Source organism: Sciurus vulgaris (assembly GCF_902686455.1).
Source record: "Sciurus vulgaris genome assembly, chromosome: 3".
In the NCBI taxonomy this organism is placed as follows: domain Eukaryota; kingdom Metazoa; phylum Chordata; class Mammalia; order Rodentia; family Sciuridae; genus Sciurus; species Sciurus vulgaris.
Window position 1 is genome coordinate 113,149,222 of NC_136463.1, and position 24,215 is coordinate 113,173,436.

Genomic DNA, 24,215 nt, shown 5'->3' on the forward strand with positions numbered 1-24,215 from the left:
TGGTTGTTGTGCATATGGATATCCCAGTGGCACTTCTAGAAAAAAAAAAGTCACCATTGATCTGCTTGACATCTTTATTGAAAAGTAATTGACCATAAATATAAGGACTAAATTTTGGACTGTCTAGTCATTGATCTACTTGGTTATTGTTATTCCAATACTACATCCTAGTGTTATACCTTTATAGCATGTTTTGAAATTAGATATTGTAATTACCCTTTGTTCTTTTCACAAAATTATTTTTTGTATTCTTATCTCATATTTTCATTTTAAGATTACCTTATCAATTTCTACCAAAAAAAAAAAAAATGCTTGCCTGGACTTTGATAGGGATCACATTGAAATCTACACATTAAAGGACTTGGATGTCTTTTTAAAAATGTATTCCCTTTAACTTCTAGTTTGTCAAACATTTTTATTATGAACGAATGTTAAATCTTGTCAATTGATTTTGTGTACCTATTGATATCTTCTTTTTTTTCTTTTTATTTAAGACTTATTAAACTACAGAAAAATGTGGCAGTGCTTGACTTCTGGTTCCTGACAAGACGCTGTGTCAGCAACTGCTGTTGACTTGTCCTCCCAGCCAATCTCAAAGGTGCATGAAGCTATAACCATACAAGTGAAGGCCCTGTGACGATAAAATTAGCTGACTTGTTATATAAAGAAAACAGTGGCCCAGGGAAGGGAAGGACAAAGAGCCAAACCCCATGGTTAAAGGACAGATTGGGAAGAGACCTTTTGCATGTGATTTATTTCCTCTCTCCTTCTGCTCTAATAAGTGTATTTCACCTCAATGAAGTCAATAGTTTTGAAGTTAAGAAAATGATGGTTTCTTATATCTGAGAATTTTTTTTTAGAAAAACTTCAAACTTAATATTTTATAGTAATGGTTAATATTTGGTAATCATGTGAGATCGCTGAGTGTTTAATGATCATTTGATGTCCCAGGGTTGGTATCAGGTAAAGAGATGTGTGTTAATCAGTTTTTCACTAGTATAAAGAATATCTGAGATAATCAGCTTAAAGGGAGGAAAGATTGATCTGGAGCTTGGCTTCAGATGCTTCAGTCCATAGGGGCTAGACTCCACTCTCTTTGAGTCTGTGGCAACGGCAAGGTATCACAGTGGGGAACATGTGGTAGGGCAAGCTACTTACCTCAAGTTAACCAGGAAGCAAAGAAAGAGGAAGATGAAGAGATCAAAATTCCACAGTCTCTTTCAAAGCTTGCCTCCAATGACCTCAGACCTCTGACTAGGCCCAACCCCTTGAAGTTTCTACCACCTCCTCAGGAGTGCCACTCTGGAGAACAAGCCTTTAACACATAGGCCTTTGGGAGACAATCCTGATGTAAACCATACCAATCCATTTTCCAAATGGAAACTGCTGACTTACCAGGTGTCCTGACAGCTTTCTTTTGCATAGAGTTAGACTGAGAACTGGTGGTCATGTGAGTTTTTTCAGTAATTATCATACTTCCAACATAGGTTCATTTATGATGACTGTTAATCTTTATTTTTGAAAACAATTTTAATAGATACAGAATCCATGATTGAGTTTTTTTTTTTTCCCCCCAGCATTTTCAATATCTCCTCCTACCACCCTTTAATCCTTTCTTTCTGATGATAAGTCAGCAGTTAATTTTACTGTGGTTTCCTTGTGGATGAATTATTATTCTCTTGTTAACTCAATTTTTTCCTATCTTTGTCTTTCAACAATCCAAATAAAATGTGTCTAGTTGAGGTTCTTTGAGTTTATTCTATTTGGGTTTTGCTGAGTTTCTTCAATCTGTGGATTCAATTTTTGTCAAGTTTTTGAATTCTTAGGACACTCTTTCTTCAAATGTATTTTTCTCTGCCTTTCTATCCCTTCTTTGCTTCTGTGACTCCAAATATGTGCAATGAATACACCTTAATCCTGTTTCACAAGTCTCTGGGGCTCTATTAATTTTTCTTCAATCTTTTTTCTTTCGGCTCTTTAGATTGGATAGCTTCCATTAGAGTTCATTGACTCCTTGTTCTGCATCACAGACTCCTTGTTGTGCAATCACGCACTGAATTTTTACTGTTTTAATTAGATTTTTCAATATAATAATTCTAAAATTTTCCATTTAACTTTTTTCATAGTATTTCTTTTTCTATTGAGATGACCTATTTGTTATTTTTTCCTTTAAATTTTACAGCATATTCATAGTAGTTGCTTTGAATTAATTACCTACTAAATCCAAAAAGAGACCCACACTCAGTTCATATTTTCCTAAAATTGGGTCACACTGTCCTAGGTGGGATTCTTCCCACAGATATACCTAAGAGGTTTTTTTAAGTTGCTGGAACTTAAATTTCAGAATCTTTTAATGTGTACAGTGGGATCACTAATATTTCTGATAAATTTTGTAATTCTTACTTTTTAGCCTGTCTCCAAAATAATTTATATAAGTGTGTAATATAAATATAAATTCTAATATTTTCTTCTATACCCACAATGTGGCAAAATGGTTCTACCTGGAAAAAGCAATCATATTACTTATTTTCTCAAAGTTACTTCTCACCTCTAACTTAAAAGGAGGAAAACTGAGAATTGAATACAGAACTTTGAAATGAAAGAGTGGGAGGGATAGACACTACACTAAATAAAGCTGTTTCTTCCAACATAAGTTGGCAATACTTGGTGCTTGAATAGATAATTCATTTCTATTTTTTGATTATTAAAAAAAGTGTAGACTTATCCTTCATAGTCAAACAATATGATCATAAAATGTTTTCTTTTGTTGCAAAATATTTGCATGATATTTTAGTGATGAAATGGAGACTCACTAAAGGAAAACCAGGAAAAGAACAGGGTAGGGGTGATGAAAAGAAATAGAGATCTCATGGAACAATAAATTATTGTAAATAAAGCTTATTTAAATACAATTACATGGGAAGAATAGCATAGGTGATGAAAAACCCTATTCCTCTACTCTCCTAGGTTAGAACTCTGTGCATTAGATTTACAAAAGCCAGAAGAAAAAAAAATGCATTCAGTTAGGTATACAGGAATTCACAAAGCAATGTGATTCAGGAAGGCAGTGAGAATATGAGTTATATACCATCTTAACAAAGGAGATAAAGTATGGAAACAAAGACTAGATGAAGGAAAGAGGACTTGAGGCTTCTTGCAAAGAGGCAAAGGAGAACTCTTGGAAAAGTGACAATAAGTGTTGTTTAATGAGGTTTGTTATGCTCATAAGAATCTACTCAGGTGATAGAAGTTGTCTTTGAAGTAATTCTCTTCCTAGTATTGGAGAGAGAAAAACTTTTACAAAAGAAAATTTATGTTATGCAATACTCCATTATCCATGGTTTCACTTTCTACAGTTTCAGTTACCCATGGTCAACTGTGGTTTGAAAATATTAAATGGAACATTCCAGAAATAAATAATTCATAAGTTTTAAATTGCATGCCATTCTGAGTAGCATGATAAAATCTTATGCCTTCCTGTTCCAAAACGAAACTGATGATCTTCCTTCTAATATATCATCAGAGGGTCAGTGGTAGCCTAATGCTGCTTTACAATGCTTATATCATTCACCTCACTTCATTTCATAATATAGGCATCATATCATGTCACAGCATCACAAGAAGAGGGGTGAACACTCAAAATAAGATATTTTGAGAAAGAAAGATCATATTCACATAACTTTTGTTACAGTACATTGTTATAATATTGTATTTTATTATTAGTTTTTATTTTCAATCTCTTACTGTACCTAATTTATAAGTTAAACTTTATCATAGCTATGTATGTATTGAAAAAACATAGCATAGGTAGGGTTTTGCCCTATCCTTTGTTATAGGCACCCACTGTGGGTGCTGGAGCATATCCCCCAGGAGTGAGGGGAAGCGTTATAGTTTTAAAAAAGGGAAATTTAAGCTCTACTTTTAGACAGAAGTCAGGAAAGGAATATGTCTTTACCTGTATCTACTGTTCCTCAACTGAATTCAGCTTGAATTAATCTTTATGTTAAAGTGGCATATTTTGAGGGAGCAAATTGTGGTTCCCCTTTAGTAGACGCCCAGAAAACATCAGAACCAAGGCAGTTCACCTGTTTTCTTAATTCTAAATTGCCAGAAGAATCTGATTGGCACCATTACAGGTTATGGGTCAATGGTGAGCCGATACATTGGCTACATTTGGGTCAGATCCCCAGAGCAGTGGTCACAGGTTATGTTGTCACAAGGCATACTGAGCTGCCTCCTTCAAGGACTGGGGATATAGGCCCTAGGAAACATATCTATTACACATGTCAGATGTCTATTATACATACCAGATGTTTCATGGCTTTGGATTTATAAAACTGTAAAATTTTCATGATCCTACTATGTTCAAAGAAACAGAGCAATATGGATACTTTGCATAGATTAAAAAAAAATTATAATCCTTATTTAAAGTGCTTGAAAAGCTGAATTTCAATTACTTTCCCTAATATACAAGAATTTTATAGACTTAGTTATGAATATGTCAAAGCACATGTAGCCTGTTCTTTTCACACACTTTCTCATAATCTAGTAGTGATAAGATCTAAGACCTTTCTTGTTTTGGAAGTTGCATGGCAAAAACCTCTACTCTACCATACTTTACCTCATTTTTCCATATTGAATGTCCAATCTCATCTTTTTTTCTAATTAACCTCCCAAAATTATTGCTTCCAATTTTTCATTGTTGGAACTCAATTTTTTCCAAGAATTAAAAAAAAAAAAAAAAAAGGCTTATTGAATATCGGCTTTCCTAGTGTGGGAGGTAGTTCAGTAATCTAAGCACTGTGAGGGACAGGGCCAGGAAACTTTCAGAAAAGGCCTTGCAAGTAAATCTTGGGTTAGGTCTTTAACAGGGAAGGATGTGAAAATTCAGAGTATGGGGCATAGACAATCCTAAAGCCACCTGAGTGGAACTATTATTAAGCCTTAGGAACCCGCTTCAGAATTGGCTTATTTCATTGCCCTTTCCCTCATTTGCCACCTACCTCTGTTTTAACATTCCTCTTTTTTAAAAATAAAAGCTATCACCATTGGGGCAGTTTTTGTCTTCACTGAATCCACCTCCTCCATGGACTGCCAAATGTGAGAAGGGTTTTCCTGCTTCCCCCTATTCTTTGCTGTCCCTGGAATGTTTTTTTAAAGGAATTTATTGCAAATTTATATGGAGTAATATGAAAACAACCAACATTGGAAAGTTTAAAAGTTTTCATTATCTTTGAAAGGATCAGGTTGACTTCTTTCTGAACTGGTAATTGAAAAGTTCCTGGCAGGTTTAAAACTTTCTCTGCCCAAGTGAGTCATTAGCATTTGTAATGTATTCTCAGCCTGGGTGACAATGGTTTCTACCATTCCCTGGAAATCTGCAATTAGGGCATGCAACTTGTAAGCAAAGGATATTTTTTGCAAAAGAGAATTGAACTGGCAAAATGAGCTGGGATTTTGAGGACTAAGAGCACAATATTCCAAAATCATTTTGATGTAGGAATTTGGAGATACAGAGAAAGAAAGATATACTCAGTCTCAAAAGAGAAGCACACATGAACCACTGGAGTGCAGGAAACAACTGTGAACTATTGGAATGTAAAACAAGCAACTCATGAGCATCCTAGCCCATGTCCTTGCCTGCAAAAAATGACATGATGTGAGGGCAAACCAGCAAGCAGGAGGAAAACTGGTGCAAAATTGCCAACTCTACCCTAATTCTGCCTCTAGGCCAGCCCTTAGTTATTGTCCCTCTAGAAATATCAACACCCAAGCCCAAGGGGTTACTTCTCCATCTCAAAGTGTCCCATATTCTCTCTCCTTTGCTTTACCTCCAAAGTTTTTCACTCTGAAGATAGCCCACATTTTTCCTTGAATGTGTCTCTGCTTTCCTAAATATATCTCTGTGCTTCTGATGCATCCTTGAATTCATTTCTATAATGGTTTTTCAAGAACCCCACTGGTCATGAGTTGTGGTCTCCCTCTCTGGATATGCCTTGGATCTCCTCTGGTGACAAATTTAGTTGTATTCAAGTGTCAAAAAATAGGGATGAAAAAGTAAGTGCCTCAAGGAATCCCCTTTATATTGTTTCTTGATGAAAGGAAAGACTAGTAGATGAAGATAGAGGTAGGGTAAAAGGAAGATGGTTTTATAGAAGGCCAGATGTTTGGAAGGATTAAGAAATACCTTTGGAGAAGAGAGTGTAAAACATATCTAAAAGAGAAATTATAACCAGTGATATCCTGGTGGAGAGAGTTTGGTCTATGTTTGGGAGCACAAATGGAGTATGAGTTCAGAAAAGAAGTATGAACACTGCTTCTTAGGGCTGAAGGTGGTGAAGATGAATGAAAATTGAGACTAAGGTCTAGGAAAGCTAAGGTGAGGAAACCCATGCTGGATCCCCTCAGCCAAGCATAAAACAAGATCATTTGCAGAACTCTGAGGAGCCCAAGTACAATGGAGGCTTGAGGAGAACAGAAGTGGGAGATCTGGGAGATGTGCCCTGGCTTTTATCCCTGAATAAAATGCTCTAGATCACCATCCTCCAAATGAGGAAAGAAATTTAGAGAATCAGTGAAGAGCCAGGCAAGTTTGAATAAAATCAATTTTTAGTGGAATTGAAGTGATTTCTTAGCTTTATCCAGAGGTGCTTAGTAATGTAGGAGCAAGTTCAAAAGAAAACTTTTAATTAAATATAACAAGAAAAAAATTAATGTTGAGTGATAACTTATTTTATGGGACATTATTCCTGTTGGAGTTTAGTAACATTTTAATCATTACAAACATGAAATACATAATATCAAAATAGCAATCACGTGCATATTTTAAGAAAAATACAAAAGAGAAGATTATTGGAGTAAAAATAAAAACACAACTAGTTCTTGTTTTCTTCTTTCCATGCTCACCTAAGGCATGAAAAAAATTAATATTCATTTTTTTCTTTCAAACAGACAAATCTTTGTTCAATGTTATTTAAAAAATTAGAACCAAATCACTGATATCTTGGCAGTAAATTAAAAATGTCTTATTTATAAACATTTGCATTTTACTTTTTCCATTCTCCTCTAAACAAACACACACATCAAAAAAGTCCAAAGAAGTCAAAAGCAGCTAATCTCCATGATGGCAAGTCATGAGACAGCACTTCCTGGTCCTTGCTGGTCCTTTCCTAATTCTGAAAATAATTAGAGAAAGCCTTCACATGTTCACTTGTTTTATTCCTCAATTAAACCTTCCACAGGATTGTCAATTAACTTGAAGTTTTACTACAAATTGAAGGTAACAGTGTTCCAAACAAGGTACCATATTAGCATTTCTTATTTTGTTACATTGTTATAATCCTCAGTTACATTAAGATAAAAACCAATAGCAAAGAGTATCATCCAACTTAAAATTCAAAACAGTAGGTAGACATATGTAGTTTGCACACACATTAATCTGTTTCCCTCAACAAAATATTTGTAATTTCCAAAATCCTATCAGTTTTTTCACACAATATGGTCCCTCTAATTTGAGGGGCAGTAACATAAACATAGCTTCTTTTTCTATCAAAATCACCAAAAGAAAGGAACATAAGAATACCAGTGACTATATACTATTGTGATATTGTGTTTAAAAGCTTAATATATTCATGAAGTTCTGCTGTAATAGATGATATCTAAATATAAAAGTCGTTGACTAAAAACAATTGGTTATTAACAAACTAGCACAGAGTGACTATATGAAAGAACACTCATTATTAAAATTAAAGATTGTGCACTGATTCTATGTCCCGGTTGATTTCTTTATCAAATTTAGAGTTAACCTGGAAAGTAGTAAAAAAAAAAATAAAATAAAAAAAATCCATCAACTGTAATCTATTTCCTTTTTTTCTCTCATAAAATTATCAGAAGGCATGAAGGATTGAATGTCACTTATATCCTTCTCCAGCCGGTAACCTCTTAAATCAAAGAGCATGCACCTAACAACCTCATAGTGCAGAATGCTCACACAGTGGTGTTTAATAAATACCAGTTCCTATGAGGGGTGAGAGGTTTGCTTTGGGAAGCAGGGAACACATGTGTTAATCTTTGGCGTCCATCATTCAATCCATCAGCTTGTTTCCTTGCTAAAATACCATGCAAAGGAAATCCTCATTGAGTCTCTTTTGGAAAGGGCTACAGGTTTGAAGACTCAAAAATCTGAGGCAACATCCGCTTCAGGGAAGGGGGGAGTGGTTGAGAAGAACAAACCTAAGTAGAATTCAAGTGGCTCAATGACGTCAGGAGGAAGCAGCGATTTAAAGGATGGGGTGCAAACTCACCTGGAGGAGCAGAAGCTGCACAGATGTCAAAAGTCAAAGGGCATAGCCTTGCCGGCTCTTCGGATGCAGAAGTAAAACGCCCACTACTGGGCTCTCACAGTCAAGTATAAGTCTAGGGGCTCAACGGTTCATGCCTTTGAGGCCAAAGAGAAACCCTACCATGTACAATTGGGTTGACAATAAGACAAAGCAAACCTGTCCCAGATTTCAGAGCCAGAGCTCGGTAATCCTCTAGTACCTCTTTCCCCCACCCTCTCTGGCGCTGGAGGCCAGAGACTGGTTCATCTTCACTCCCCACCTTCTCCAGGCCCTCCGGCTCTTAACAGCATCGGTCTCTATGGCGACCTGAAACCGCAGTTCCCATTGGCAGGTTCAATATGAGGGCTGGGCCAATGGGGAGGGTCAGCCTTTTTCTTCCGACCAATGGGGTTGTCGGGGAGCTTGTCCGGAGACGGCGGCGTGCTGACGTTCCCGGGAGCCTGGGGCTGGCCGGGCAGGCGGGCTGGCGGCTGGGCGGGCGGCGGCTGCGGCCTCTGGGCAGTAGAGGGGGCTCCGGGGCTGAGTCCGCGTCGACGCCGGCCGCGGAGGCGGCACCATGGGCACCGGGTAGAGGGGCAAGTTGGCCACCGCCGCCACCGGGGGTGGTGGGAGAGCCTCTCCGGGGGAGGGGGCGGGTGGGGGAGGGAGGGGCGGGCAACCGCACGGTCGCGGCACTTTTTTAATTTTTTCGGGTGCCGCAGCGGCGACCCTTCGGCGTGGATTTCCCTGATCCCTGGAGCGACGACGGCCGCTGCCTAACCTGGAAAGTAAGTGTGCGGGCTCGCGGGAGGGCGCGGAGACTCCTGCGCACGAGACCCCTGGTCCTTGGCCTCTGGTGCCGGAACCAGGACCTGGTCGCTGAGGGGACTGGCGCCTCCCTCCCGTTACTTGGTGCCCCGACTCGCGGCCGCCTCGGCTTTCCTGCCCCGCCTCGTGTTCTTGCCTGCACTCGCCTGCCTGCTCCCCTCCCCCCGGCAGGCGCACAAGTTTCACCCTCCATTTGCTTTTCCCGGCGAATACTCTTCCCGGGTCTCCCTTACACGGTGCGCTCGACCCCTCCCCACGTTGGCCTTTTCGGATTCTGAGCCCCCAGCCCCAAACTTAAGCGCCGTGCGGAGCTCTTCTGGATGTTTGCCCTGTGGATTACCTACTACTGCCCGTCTGGCATGCTGCCCCGCGCCCCCAACACTCTGGGGCGCCCGCCTTCCTCAGCCCTCCGGGCGGTCCGTCCGTCCGTGCGTCCCTCCAGCCTCGGAACCCGCATCCTAGCCCTTCTCTTCCTCCCACGCCCCTTCTGGTGGCTTCACTGTCTTGTGTTTGGCCCCTTAGCCCTTCACTCCCGCCGGTCTTTCCCACTCACTTCGGTTCGGTGCGCCCCTCTATCCTCATGGCATGTCCTCGCTGTCCACCCCTCCCGGTTCCCTAGCCCCAAGCCTCCTGGTTGCCCTCCTGCGCCGCTGCTTCCTTCTCTCCCTGCTCGGAGTTGAAGTGGAGCTGCAGCACCCCCTTGGAGAATCGGGTGCCCCTGCCCTCTCTGGGGCTGCCCGGCCCTTTCCTCTTTTCCACTAAGCGGGAAGTGAGGGGGCGTGCGGCGGGGCCGGGATTTGGCTGTGTGTTGGCTGAGTGCGACAAACCTTGAGCGCGGCAGTGGAGGCGCCGCGGCGGCCGTGGCCGCTCGGGGCGCAGCAGTAGTCAGGTGTGTGTGTCCGGGATTGGGAGGGGGGGTGGCGGGGGACGCGCGTTGCCAGCTCCTGGGCTGGCGACAGATTGTGCCGGAATGCGAGGAATGCACCAGGGGCAGAGTCCACACTGCCCGCCGTGGCTTCGCTAGAGCCTTCCCGGCCCAGCTCTCGCCGCGCAGCCAGAGGTCACCGGAGCATCTTTGGAGCTGGTGAGCCTCGTCTCACTCCTCTCCTCCCATCGCTTCTCTCCATGCGGCAGAAAGGGTGACGGAAGGAAAGCGCGGTAGTTTCTTTGGACTCCAGCTAGCCTTTCGTCTGTTTTTTTTTTTTTTTTTTTTTTTTTTTTTGCTGCATTGGTTTCCAGGGCGGTGAATTTGGGGCCGATGGCGGTGTAGCCAAGGTTATTGATCATTGCACAAAGCTCTTGCAAGTTTGGTTTTCGTGGTTTGGATAGTGCTTGGTTTTTACTAGGGTTTTCTGAAAACCTGCAGATACAGGGGTCGAAGGTTCTTAGAGTAATGAGCTTGCAGCCAACACATTTTTAGCTCCATTCAAAAAAAAAAAAAAAAAAAAAAAGAAAGAAAGAAAGAAAAAGCCTGTTCGTGCTCATGGACGAGGATGTACTGCAAGAGAGATCTTGAATGCATCACTTTGCTGTCATAAGAATTGTAATTTTTTTTTTCCTCGTCATACTGGGCTGTGTTTAGACCTTCTATAATACATAATGAATAGAAACAGAGAAGCAGTGTTTGGTCAGCGATGGGACAGATAGAACTGTCTGGTACAGTTAAATTCGGAATTTGGGGCGTGTCAGTTACCATTGCAAGTAACACAGGGACACCACGATCATGTATATTTCAAGATGTAATTTATTCATAGAGGTACCAGTTCTTTCTTTTTTTACTGGGTTTGACTGAAAAAAAATCTGCACAGCCTTATAACTTTTAGAAAATGGTAATTTTTATGTACAAAATCAGTAATGGTCAGTGTGTATTTTTGGTCAAATTTTATTTTCTTAATACAGAAAAGCAAAATTTGGACAGAAAATACTTTTATAGAATTGGGCTTAGAGTCTTTTAAAAAAGGAAAGTAGAAGAATTTTTTTGTTTGTTTTTTGAATAGAATATATTGAGTATATTGCTATGGAAGTGTCTTCATTTCTGGTGCCCATGAAACATGAAAATGGCAACGTGAAAATGAGAGCAACCCATGTCTGAAATAAGTGTTTCTGGATGTTGAAAAGCATACTATGTGTACTTTTGTTTGACAGTTTGCTTTGGAGGTTGCATTTACTATACAGCCTCTCTGCACCTGGTTATTTTGTATCAGATTGAGTTAAATAAGTCAATTGTCTAACCAGTCAGCTGTCTTCCAACCCCTACTTTGTGTAGATCAAGGACATTGAAAAGTATGAGAGCCTTTTAGTTAAGGACTCAAGGGAAAGATTGTGTCTTTTGGTTACTACATTGTTTTTCAGGTGTGTCCATAATCAGTGAGGCTTCTAATTTAGAGGTTTAATTTGTGTCCAATAACACTGTGGAGGATTTTGGAAGGTATTTGTAAATGCCAGCAGGAAAACTTTTATTATGTAACAATATCACATTACAGCAGAGTTTAACCCTTGCCTGTTTGATTTGATGTCAAGATTGTAAAGTAAAAATACATTTCGTTTTCTCCGCTGTATTAGAAATTGAAAAACCTGGAGATACATACACACACACACACACACACACACACATTTGATTATGCAAAAAATTTTACCTGCTTCAATTAGAAAGACATTCTGCTTGTTATCAATGTTTAAAGAGAGGAAGCTTTTAAACTGATGATCTTTCACAATTGAAATAACATGAATTATGTTTTAACCAAAATATATGCCCTCTGCACTCCACTGTTATATAAGGATAAAGTACTACATTTGGTGTCTTATATGTTATACTGAAAAAGTCTAAATTGAGGGGTATTAAGTGTCTTGTTATTTTAATTCTTATCTAAACTGTTTATGGAGAGAGGGGAGCAGAGAGGAGGTTTGGAAAGTGCAAGAAAAGGAAAGAAGTAGAGGCAGCTGGTATTCAGAAAGAAAATCGTATACATATAGCTGCTTTTATAAACTGAATAAACCTATCAATTTCTGTGTATAGTCCTGACATAATATGAATTTAAAGACCCTACTGACAAATTCAGTTAAATAAAACTTTAGCAACTGTATGACCTTGAATATTTAGATTGTATCAAATCACAAGTGTAATTTTCTTTCATTTCTGATCCATACAAATTAGCTAAGTAAATTTAGTTTAAAATTTTGAAATTCACTTAATTTTTAAAAATTCAATTATTGTCCACTTTTAAACTGAATGACTGCCGTATTTTAAATCAGGGATCTAAATAGATTTTTCATACCCTGCATGATGCCAACCATCTGGTAATTTCAGTTTTTTACCTGACTCTTAGAAATATTAAGATATTTTCAGAAGGTTCTAATTCTGATTTTTTTCTACTTAAATTGAGAGGTAATTCCCTGCCTTGCTTAATCTAAAGTGGACCACACACCTTCATTCTTAATTAGAAGATAAAATAGAAGTTATGATTGGGTTATTCTAGGACTTAAATATCCATGGAATTGTATGTCACTTTGGGAAGTTGCCTTCTTACTTTCAGCATACTGAGAGATAATAGATCTCCGAGGTGTTAAATGATTCTGTAGTGCCCTTTGTGCACTGAAGGGGGAGGAAGAATCTGAAATATAACACCAGTGAACTAAGTATGTTTGGAGAAATAAATAACCATTTCATGGCCAAACTTTAGTTACAGAGAAAGGAAGTAAAATGTGAAGATGCATGGCTTCATATACTACAAGGAAGAAATGATTGCAGTCAGTATGTCAGTTTGATGACCAAGATTAAGAAGTAACAGCTTTCAGGGTAAAGGGCTCAGGCCCTGAGTTGCTAAGAGTAGCAGTTTATGTGCTGGCTTCTTTCACAACATTCAGATGGTTCTCACATGTTACTTTAATAATTCAGAATTATCTTAATCTTTTAGGACTAAGTTACCCTTACTAAATTTGGGGAGTTACATGATGTTACTATTCAATTAAACTTAGAAATGCTTCAGAATTCCATTCATCATTGATCTCAATTGCTTTTCTTTTCATAACTTAGATTTAGTTTCATTTGATACACCAAAAAATGTTGGCTACATTGCTGATCATCTTATTATTCATAGTCTTGATAACATAGTTTATTATGACTCATAATGATTCATTGCAGATGATAAAATATCATTAGGGATTGGATTATAAAAATTTAGTACTATAAAATAAATAAAATATGGAAGTGTCTGAATTTTTAGTCATGTGCAGCATTTTTCAGAAACTGAATAATGCCTGGTTATTGAGTAGGTGCCAGTCCCTGTAGACAGATACTGCATCATACAGTTTTTATAGAGTCCAGAACTCATGATATAGGGTATGGTGGGTGGTGGCCAGGAAATCAGTAACTCTCTCTAACAACCCAGGTATGCTTAACTTCTATAGAAGTTTCTGTATTAGATGCTTATTTATTGATTGCTAACATCCAAGTTTGTTAATCCAGCTCTTGCCAAATCTGGATTCCTCTATACCAACAACAACATGCCTGTCTGCTTGGAAGAAAAAAAACAGATGCCCCTTTTCACAACGTACATCCATTTACATAAAATACAGATGCTATTGTCTAGTGTTCCAGGTTGGATATAAAGTGTGTGTGAGTGTTGTCATAAAAAAACTTTATATATTAAAATCAGGGAAGACATATAGTTGAACTGGGACTGTCAGAGTACTGTACAGCTTTTTGGGTCCTGTCCTGGAACTTAGTTTGCAGTTTTTCTAGAAGCCCATAATCTATTTACAAGCAGTTTTTGGAACATTAACCAGTGGTGTCTAAACTTTTGGTCCATGATAAGCTTTTTCCTAAATTTCAAACATGAGAGAGGTAAAAAGCTTCCTAAACCAAAAATTAGGATATGTGCCACTAACCCTCTTTACCTTGACAAACGATTACTATTACTATTGGGTAATAGTGTCCTTTAGAAATGAAGAATTTAGATTACATTGATCTTAAATATGTTTCAGCTCAAGTTTTTGGAAGTTTTCAGGGTTCGTTTTTGTTTTTGCTTTGTTGTTGTTCTCTTGGGGGGTTTAGAAAAAAATTTTTCTAAGCAATCTTGTTTCCCTCATACTCCAAATCATAGCAACAGGAAGTTGGGTTTCTGTTCTGCGACTTTTGAGTCTCCTTCACATTCGTCATAAATAGGTTGCACTTGTTATTGCCATTGTTGAGTGAACTCTATTTTGTGTGCTTTTGTGTGCTTTTAACAATATTATTTTGGGAAATGAGGGAAAAGTATAAAGTATGTGATGTTTTTATGTTCTTGCTCTCTATCCCCATCATAGTACAAGATTAACTATAGTAATTTAGGCCAGGAAAAGTCCTTGGAATCTCACCTTGACCCTTTTTATGAGGCTTATGAAAAGTGTCATTAGACAGTGATGTGCCATGGTTAGCTGTCAAGACTGTTGTAGCTCAATTCTGGCACTATGGCTAATCTCTCTATATTGCATTTTGCTCATCTTTAAAATGAAATGACCAAAGTACCCACCTTCTGTGGTAATTTTGAGGATTAAATAAGTTAATACATGTAAAGTACTTATGGAAGGACCGGCTCAGGGCCAGCACTTAATACATTTGTTATTTTTATTCTTCCATGATGGTGCTTTAGGTTGATTTCTGCAGTATGTACTATGTGTCAGCAAATTATTGACTGGCTTTCTGTGGACTCAAAATGATTATGAATTAAAATGATGTTGCAAGGGGAAAAGTATGAAAAATATTATGAGCTTCATAGTTTGTAAGAGATTGTAAGAAAAAATTCAGCAAAATAATTATGGAAACTTTCTTAAACAGGAAACTTTAAACATTCTTAAACAGGAAAGTTATAGCTTTTTGTAATAGGTGTTAGAGAGGCATTAAATACAATTAACCAAAAAGTTGGAGTAGGTTTGGGAAAACACATTTTAATAAACTCTTATGTTTGTAAGATGAAGACTGATAGTATTACATTACAGGAGATAGAAGGGAAACATTTTCAAAATTTAAAATATACCTTTTAAATACACAAACACACACAGACTATTGCATTTGTAATTCTGGTTAATAGTCATTTTGCACAATGTCTGTTCTAATCAATACATAAAGAATGTTAGAAAGTGTTAATCATTTCATACTTAACCATTTGTCTAAATGCAACTAATAAATTAACTCCTTAAGTTGCCTTTCAGTCTTAATTGCACACATGCATGCATGCACACACACATACACACACACACAAAAGATCTTGAAGTTGGTACAAGGCTGCCAAAACAAAAAGAGTAGAAAAGAGGAAGGGGGTTTGGGAGATTCTTTTTTTTTTTTTTAATTGTTTGTTCTATTTAGTTTTGATTCATTGTACAGAAATAGGGTATAACTTTTCATTTCTCTGGTTGTACACAACTTAGAGTCTCAAGGTAAACCAAGAGACAGTGGTTTAATTTATATCAAGAGGCTGCAGTTCTAGTCCTGTCTTTACCACTCAGTAGGTGTGTGTCCCATGAGCAAGTGACTTCACTCCTCTGGGCTTTAGCTTTCTCATTATAAGAGGAGGGAGTTGGACTAGATGCTCTCTAGAGTCCTGGTGCTTATATTTCGCAGCTCTTAGAACATCAAGCATTTTCTTTCTGTTATATTTTTCCTCAACAAGAATATACTGTCTTCTCAAGAATTTATTACAATTTACCCTCTGGGATAAGGGGATAAAATTGAAGTTGTGTACCTGAAATTCCTAGAAATATAAATGTTAAAACCACACAAACATGAGACCCGGCTGAGTCAGTGGCTCCATATCTGTTTTCTGATAGTGATATGAAGTATTGAAGGGCAATGACCCTGGGGGCTTACCCAGGCAGCAGGAGTTGAGCAATAAGCTCTTCTGGTTGTGGCACTCCTTAGTTTGTCATAGCCCCTACCCTTCAGTACTCATTTGTTAACAACCAATTCCCTGTACACATTGAAAACTTCACCACTGATGGAGACTAAATTTTCCACAATTTGGATAAAAACAGAAGAGAAGTTAGGGTAGTGGTTAGAGGGGATGAATCTTCTTGAAATGAGGAAGACCCAGTTAGCATTTGCTCAAATGATTTGATTTGTCCTCAAGGAAATCAAACAACCAAAACAGAGTTGTTCCTCTGAAAGGATATATCCTATGAATAATTTATGTTCATAAAAATTCACTGATCTGTATCTCATACAATGTAGGTACTTTTCATTCAACTCTCAATTTTTACATATAGGCAGTCTACCAGCATTCAGAAATTGTGGTGGTTTTCAACAAGGTGACCTTACTTTTAAACTTGGATTTGCGTTCTTTCACAAGAAGAAAAGGCAATTTAAAAATTTACTGAAGAGAGTCTCCCAGAATCCTGCTCTTCTCCACAAAAGGAGAAAAAAAAAAAAATCTTGTAGAATTTTAATATCTATCTATCTATAATGTGTGTGCATATACATACATATATATGTATATACATATGTATATATATGTATATATATACTGTTTCATATATATATATGAAACAGTAGTTTAGCCAGGTGCTGTGGTGTACACCTGTAATCCAAGTGACCTGGGATGCTAAGGCAGGGGAACGTAAGTTCCAGGCCAGTGTGGACAACTTAGTGAGACTGGTCTCAAAAATGAAAAATAAAAAAGGACTAGAGATGTGGCCTGATGGTAGAACACTCCTGGGTTCAATCTCTAGTATTACAAAAATAAAAAATGAAACCAAAAAACCCTACAGTAGTTTAAAACTATTGAGGTTGGCTATTTCCCTTGCTAATGAGATGAGTACATTATATTCAAATAATCAAATATGCCATTAATGAATGCAATTTTAAATGAATTCTCAGTGTCATGATCAAAGTGAACTCTTTCAGTTTCCATACTTTCATGGGGATCAAAAACCTTCATATAAAATGGAGACCAGTAATAATTGCTTTGCAGTGAAGTGGATCATGTTGTCTGACACCTGTACCCTGGATTGATGGGGAAACAAGGATTAGTCTAATTAGAGGTATCTTCTTATTCCTGAGTATACCAGCATTTAAGTGAGAGGACTATAGACAATTAGTGCTTTAGATATTTTGGAGTCCTACTGTGTGAGGTATTGGTGTTCTATTTTGGATACCTCTTATTTAAAAAGAAAGTCCATTTTAAAAATTACTCATTTTAGCTTATTTCAGCCAACAATCAGTAGTCCCCTGCTCTATCATCAAACTGCTCTAGGCCTCATAGCCAAAAGGATGATTATTCCAAGCAGTGCAGTCTGGGTTGCATTCAGTAATAGAATCTCTGCCTTTAAGGAAGTCATGACAAATTTTGCAGTCTGATTGGAAAAGATAAGACAAATGAACTCTGTAGAAGATTGTCCTAGAAACTGTGTTATATAAATAAACATGTAAAATTGTTCTATAACTGTTATGGATGAGCTGTAAAATGACTAGGTTTTAGCTTATACTCCTACTTTAGGTGTTTGTTACTTGATAAATTATTCAGATCTAGAGAGACAGATGTGCTAGCCACTGTCATTGTCTTTCTTTGTCTAAAGCCTGCATCTGAAAAGATGCTTTCTACCACTTATAAGGTAGTGATTCCAAAATAGATTTTAGTCATGAATTTGATGATTGTGGTTATATCTCTTAAAACACTTTACCATATAGCCTATATAAAATGATCATAATGAAAATACATTATTTATGAGGAATTATGATTTATGCATTAAGACTTGCCTTTTTAGTGAGTTCTTATTTTCATTTTCTTATAGCACTACTTTGGTTTATTGTGTTTTGGTGCTTTTATTCTGTATGCAATTTTGCACCTTTATAAGTCCAAACTTATTGAAAGTATTTCCATCCCTTGTTATGAATAAACAGAATGTTTTGAAAATCTCCTGTGACATTTGCTAGAATAAATGGACTCATTGAATCTTCCCTTGAATACCAAACTAATGCAATGATGGGAATTTTCTACTTATTGTCAATTTGTCAATGACCGAATGAGCAGCACAGTTCATTTTAAGAAAGTACTGGAATAAGGAATCAGAAAGCCCAGCTGAACTTATACGAGAGCTGCTATTATTTTGTCATCTATGATAAACAACTCAAAGTTGTTATATGTCTAACTCAAATTATCAACAGATGAAAAATACCAGTCTGAAAATTATATTGTGTTATAAAGTATCAGTCTCTCAAAATATTTTTCAGAACTTCAAATAAGGTTTTCCATAAAAAACAATGTCCATTATCCTATGGTATAATGGGAATCTATTGGTTCCATGGGAAAATTATACTCCTCAAAGATACTCAACAGCAGAAACTTAGGTTTTTTTCTTCACAACTTAACCTTGACCCCTCATAGTTCTAGAATGATCAAATTAGCTTTGAAACACCTTTACCTATTACTGTTGAATAACTTCTCTGCCTAAAACTCATTCATCCTCTGTCCTTTTGTAAATTGTCTTTGTAAACTGGTCTGAGACTCTTAATGATTTATTATGTATGTTTCATAGGAAAAAAACCTCATTTTTCCTTTTAAAAAATTTAATTGGTAACACATTTTGCTAGATACATAATTTATTGTATTAAATTCTGCAGTAAAACATTAATTAGAAGATTTCAAACAGATAATTTATATTACTATTAACCTTAATTATCTGGATTACAACCTAGTAAAATCAATTTACATAATGCTCTTTCTGAAACTTTTAGTAGGCAGCACTAAGGCCAGCTTGACCAAGTTTTGAAAATGTCACATTGAAAGTTTGACTAGGCTTTGAACATGTGGTATTGAGCAAATTTCTGATATCCTTGCCTTTTGTGAGTTAGTAAGGTTGACTATCTTATCCAATAAGCTTGGGGCCAGACCAGAAATGTTTAAATTTCAGAGTTTTTTCTGGATTTGCAATATTTGCATAGACTTTACCAGGCAAAACATCCCTGATCTGAAAATGCAAAATCAGAAATGTTCCAAAAATCCACAATTTTTGAGTCTCTTGTTAGCACTTAAAAAGTTCTGGATTTTGGAGGATTTGGGATTTTCAGATTAGGGATGTTCAACCTGTAATAATACCTTGTGTGTTCAGTTAAAGGATTGTAGACAAAAGTAAATGTAATTTAAAGTACATGAAATGTTTCAAAGGAAAAATATTCTAAGAGTATTAGGCATTACAAATTACATAAATGTTAAGAGTAGTAAAACAGTAAATTTTGTACCTTATTTTGACTTAATGGGTACAGTAGACCTTTGGTTTTAATAGTGCTAGAAATATTCATATGTATTTTAATAATCCTTCCCCTCAGGTAATCACTGTGATAAAACTTGAAAAATTGATATTTTTAATTAAACTTTTTATTGTGAGATGATTGTGAATTTATATACAATTGTAAGACATAATACAGAAAAACCCTGTGCACCCTTTGCCCAGTTTTCCCCAATCCTAACATCTAGGTAAAATGTACAGTGTCACAGCCAGCATGTTGACATTGACCCAATTAAGATTCCAAACACTTCCATCCCAACAATGTACCCTTGTGTTGCCCTTAGGTAGTTATAACCCACATGTATATTCAACTGCTCCTTAATCCCTGGCAACCATTAATTGTTCTCCATTTCTATAATTTTGTCATTTTAAGAATGTTACATAAATAAAATCATAGAGGATGTCATTTGGATTTTTTTCCACTTTGCAAAATCTTCATTGATTCATCCAAGTGTTTGCACGTGTCTGTAGTCTATCCTGTGTAATTATTGAGAAGTATTTCATAATATGGATATATATATAGTTAAACCATTTTTGGTTTTCATTTATAGCTATTACAAGCCAAGCAGTTATTAATATTTATATACATGTTTTTGTGCTAGCATAAGTTTACATTTCTATGGAGAAAATGCCGAGGAATGTAATTGCCACATTAAATTAGAATGTTTTAACGTTTTAAATCTGAAATTATACACTGAATTACATGAGACCTCAGTAATTCAGCCATTACCATTGATGTATTGGTGAGTTAAAAGTTTTTACAAGTTAGATTTATAGTTTTGTTAAATTGTAAAAACTTATCTATAAAATCATTTTTTAAAATCTTTTGTTATTTTTATACTACTTCCTGAGTTTACCTTATTTTTAGTAAAATATTAATTTTGCTTTATACTTTGACTTCACTGTTGATTTGGTCAGTTCTATTTGTTTTGTTTTAGATAGCTGCTATTTTTAAATTTCTATAACAATACTATAATTGTTAGGTCCAACACAATGGCACACACCATTAGCAAATCAAGAAGTTGAGGCAGGAGGATCAAAAGATCAAGGCTAGCCTTGGCAACTTAGGGAGAACTTGTCTCAAAATAAAAATTAAAAGGGATGGGGATGTAGCTCAGTGGTAAAGTGCCCAAGGGTTCAATCCCCAGTTCTGCATGTTTTAAAAATAAATAAGTAATTGATGATTGTGACTTTTTTAGAATTTTAACTATGTGTGATCAGAGGTAATATTCTTTAAAAAAATGTTACTAATACACTAGACTAGCAGGCAAAGTGGGGATATAAAATGAAGACAGCAGCCTAATGTGTGGTTGAAACCAGCAGACATACCTGATACTTTTAAAGGCAAGAATTCTTTCTTTCATAAAACAAAACTCATTTTCTAAAGCATGATTTTCTTATTCTTCTACCCCTATTTTGCACATTTCTGTGAAAAACAAATGTTGAAATCGTATCTGGCCTAAGTAAAATTTTTATGCTCATAATTTGATTAGTTTTTTTAATGTCTTTTCCATCTTGAATGTCAAAAATGTTTATTTTCATAGTGTAAAATGCCATCTGATTATTTAGCTTTATACTTTGTCTTATGTTACTCATGTTCACTCAGGTATTTTATCAATACTTTAGTCTTCTGAAAGCATAGTGAAGAAGATAAATGTTGACTTTACAAGCATTCCTAAAATGTTTCTATACAATAATATTTCTGTAATACTCTACTTTTAGGGATTTGATCCCTTCACATATTTGCATATATAACCTCAGCAACTTTTGATTTTGCAGAAATAGGATCTGCCCAACAGGATGTATATTTTCTGAAGGCTCTTCTGTAGGTACCTAAACTGTCCTCCTTGTTTGGTTTTGTTGTTGTTTTGTTTTGCTTTGTTTTGTTTTCTTCAGGGTCTAACTCAATGATCCTTCCTAAGTGAAACTTCTCTGACCCCTGTCTCCCCTGTACTCCAGATTCAAACCTTTTTTGTTTCCCCTGTACTTTGCACATCACCTTGCTGTTTCTTTGTCTGTTTCCTGGCCGTGTTGTGAGCCTTGTCCAGGTTAGAACTGTGTCATTGCCATCATTGTAGTTCCTTCACCTAGCAATATTTCTGACATAATAAGCACCAGATGCTTGCTCTGAGTGAATGAATAATTAAATACTTTGTATACAAATTCCTTATCTACCATTTAAGGCCCCTCACAATCAACCCTAATTAATCTCCTTTCTGAAACTTCCTCATCAGCAAAACTAATCTCTACCCTGTCTGTTCCCTGCCTATCCTTAAATCTTTGCAGTCCTCCCAGACCTAAACCAAATCCTTCCTCTTCTGTGTGATCTCAGACCACTGTTGTCAATAATGATTTCCACTTTTCAGATGTCTTTATTTGTTCTTTGGTTCTTAATGATAAACTCTCCATGGTAGTTTTTTATTTTTGTATTGGATTTTTAATTGCTACTGGTTCTGAAGCTACAGAGTTGTGTTGTTCAGTATGGTACCTCTGGCCTTGTGGCCTTTTAAAATTAAAAATGCAGTTCTTTATTTGTACTGTCCAGATTTCAATGGTGAAGAACCATATGTTGCACAAAGTTCTACTGGACATGATATAGAGAATAACTGGGGCCAGTTATAAGTAAAATAATAAAATTATAGATGCCTTTAGAGTAACCAAGCAAAATGACATAGCTTTACCGTTTGAAAGCATTTCTGTACTATTCCAGTAACTGTAAAATGGTTGATATGCTGCCTTCATTTCACGAAGAAGGAAATTATAATTAAAAGTCACAGCAAAGGATAAAAAGTTGGTATCTCTTAAAGGGTATCCAAATATACTGTAAGTTTTTTTTTTTTTTTCAATTCTTTTTAATTGTTTTTTAGCAGAAGAAGGGGAAAATTTTTTCTATACTGACATCACTTCTGACACCTAATGAGTAGAGTTTTCACTTCCATAAGCACCTCCACTTTCCAGACTCCAACTAAATATCCTGCTATTCATTCCTGACACAAAGTACATACAAACAGATACTACTGTAGAGGTTCCAAGGGTCTTAGTAGTACTTTTATCATGGTCCAGGGCCTAAAACCAAATCTTAGAACAAAAGATGCATCTATGACCTCTGTCACTCAGAAAGTTATGAGGGTTTTAGAAACTCTGTACCAGGACTGGAGTCAGACCAAATCTCCATTTCTTGTTATAAAACAGGTAGGTAGTCAAGAGTTGATGAAGAATGTTTTTTCACTCTACCTTTTAGAAGCCATTTGATAAGATATATTAAAATTTTGACTCTGTGTAGAGTGAGACTGAATAATTTAAGCATGTTTAATTTTTCAATAATCAGAAGTGTTTAATGCCTTTGTTAAACTCAATGGAGTATCTAAAAAAGGAATTACTTTTCAATGACTGATTCCTCCTTTCTTTGAAATAATACTTAGTTCAATAAATGACAGTTAACAGAAGAAAGAAATTATCCTGATTTTATAACTGTGAATGAGATTGGAAAAATATTAAAACAGGCATTCATTGATATTTAGGTTGAATGCTACTGCTTATGTCAAATCAACTAGAAGAAGAGATGAATCTTTTTTCCAGTTTGTCTTCTCTCATATGTGTCATGAGCCTCTGTTACTGCAGTGATGTGCACAATTTGAAATAAAGCACAATCCTTCATGTCAGCACTTGAAGGCTTTTTTTTTGACAATGAGCAAAATGTTAGACATTTCAGTGTGAATAGCTCTCCTGATCCAGAAAATTCGAGCAGACAATTTAATTGTTCTTGACTGTAAAAATTAAATCTGATACTAAATTTAATCCAGGGATCTATTCATGTAGGGTTTCCCCCTGTTTTTACACAAAAATTAAACTTGCATGCCTAAGCATTTACACTGATGTAACATAACCCTCAGGAAAAAAGTCATGCTAAGTGATTTATAATCTATCCTCCTTACTCTGATTTCTGTAATTGTATTCCTTGACTTTTCCCAGTCCATCCATTAGTATACTCAAACCTTCTGTATCTTAAAAACTTTTTTTCCACTACATCTCTGTCTTGGCCATAATTTTCCTCAGCCTCCAAGAACCTGAGATATTCTTCTACCAGTGATGGCTCCAGCATGTTTGTTGAAGAAGTGCTTAGAATGGCCTCTTGCTGAAGGGTAGGATCAGGGTCTTAAAAGTTTTGTATACAACAAGCATGTTGTTTTCAAATTAGAGTGTTCATAAATGGGATGGCCTAGAGATTCTGATAAAAATTTTCACTGGCCCTAAGGAAGGTTTTCACCAGTGCCCTATGGAAGACAGTTGTTTTGTTTTTGTTTTTTTGCCCTGCCCTCAGCAGTTTGAAGCTTTTGTTCTGTAATAAAGATGGGAGAGGAAGATCCAGGCAGGATTTCTTGCCTTTCCTACATGGCTGTTGACCCCTTCCACAGGCCTGCATCTAGTAGGAGGATTCATAGGACTCTGACCAATCTTTTTAAATTTTAATTAATTTAAGTAAAATATTTATTTTTGTAGTCTGGGGATTGAACCCAGGGGTGCCCTACCACTGATTTACGTCCCCAGCTCTTCATTTTTTATTTTGAGACAGGGTTTTGCTAAGTTGCTCAGTCTGATCTCAAACATGTGATCTTCTTGTCTCAGCCTTCAAAGTCACTGTGATTATAGGTGTTTACTACTGCACCTGGCTTCTGACCAGTCTTTCTTATTAGCATCTTGGCACATCCTTGTAGAAGGTCCTTCAAGTGGGTATGAGTTCACCTCTGTCTATGGTCCTGTGGGATTCTATATTCTCTTGCATGGCCACATTTTAGCTCAGTTCTTATT

At 36.8% G+C, this 24,215-nt stretch overlaps 2 protein-coding genes across 10 annotated transcripts in view; one reads left to right on the forward strand and one right to left on the reverse strand.

Moving 5' to 3' along the window:
• LOC306656520 (coiled-coil domain-containing protein 148-like) overlaps positions 1 to 8,675 on the reverse strand; it is a gene marked incomplete at its 3' end in the record, with an annotated part of 134,307 nt that extends 125,632 nt beyond the window's left edge. The window contains exon 1 of the mRNA XM_079131834.1: positions 8,304 to 8,675. The remainder of the gene's footprint in view (positions 1 to 8,303) is intronic.
• A 292-nt stretch (positions 8,676 to 8,967) lies between these two features.
• The window catches only part of PKP4 (plakophilin 4), a gene marked incomplete at its 3' end in the record, with an annotated part of 244,564 nt that continues 229,316 nt past the window's right edge, over positions 8,968 to 24,215 (forward strand). For 8 of the 9 annotated variants that reach the window (XM_079131753.1, XM_079131757.1, XM_079131756.1 and 5 more), the window contains exon 1: positions 8,968 to 9,109. Of the gene's footprint in view, positions 9,110 to 10,097; positions 10,234 to 24,215 lie in introns of those variants that run through there. The other variant, XM_079131761.1, reaches the window with a different exon arrangement.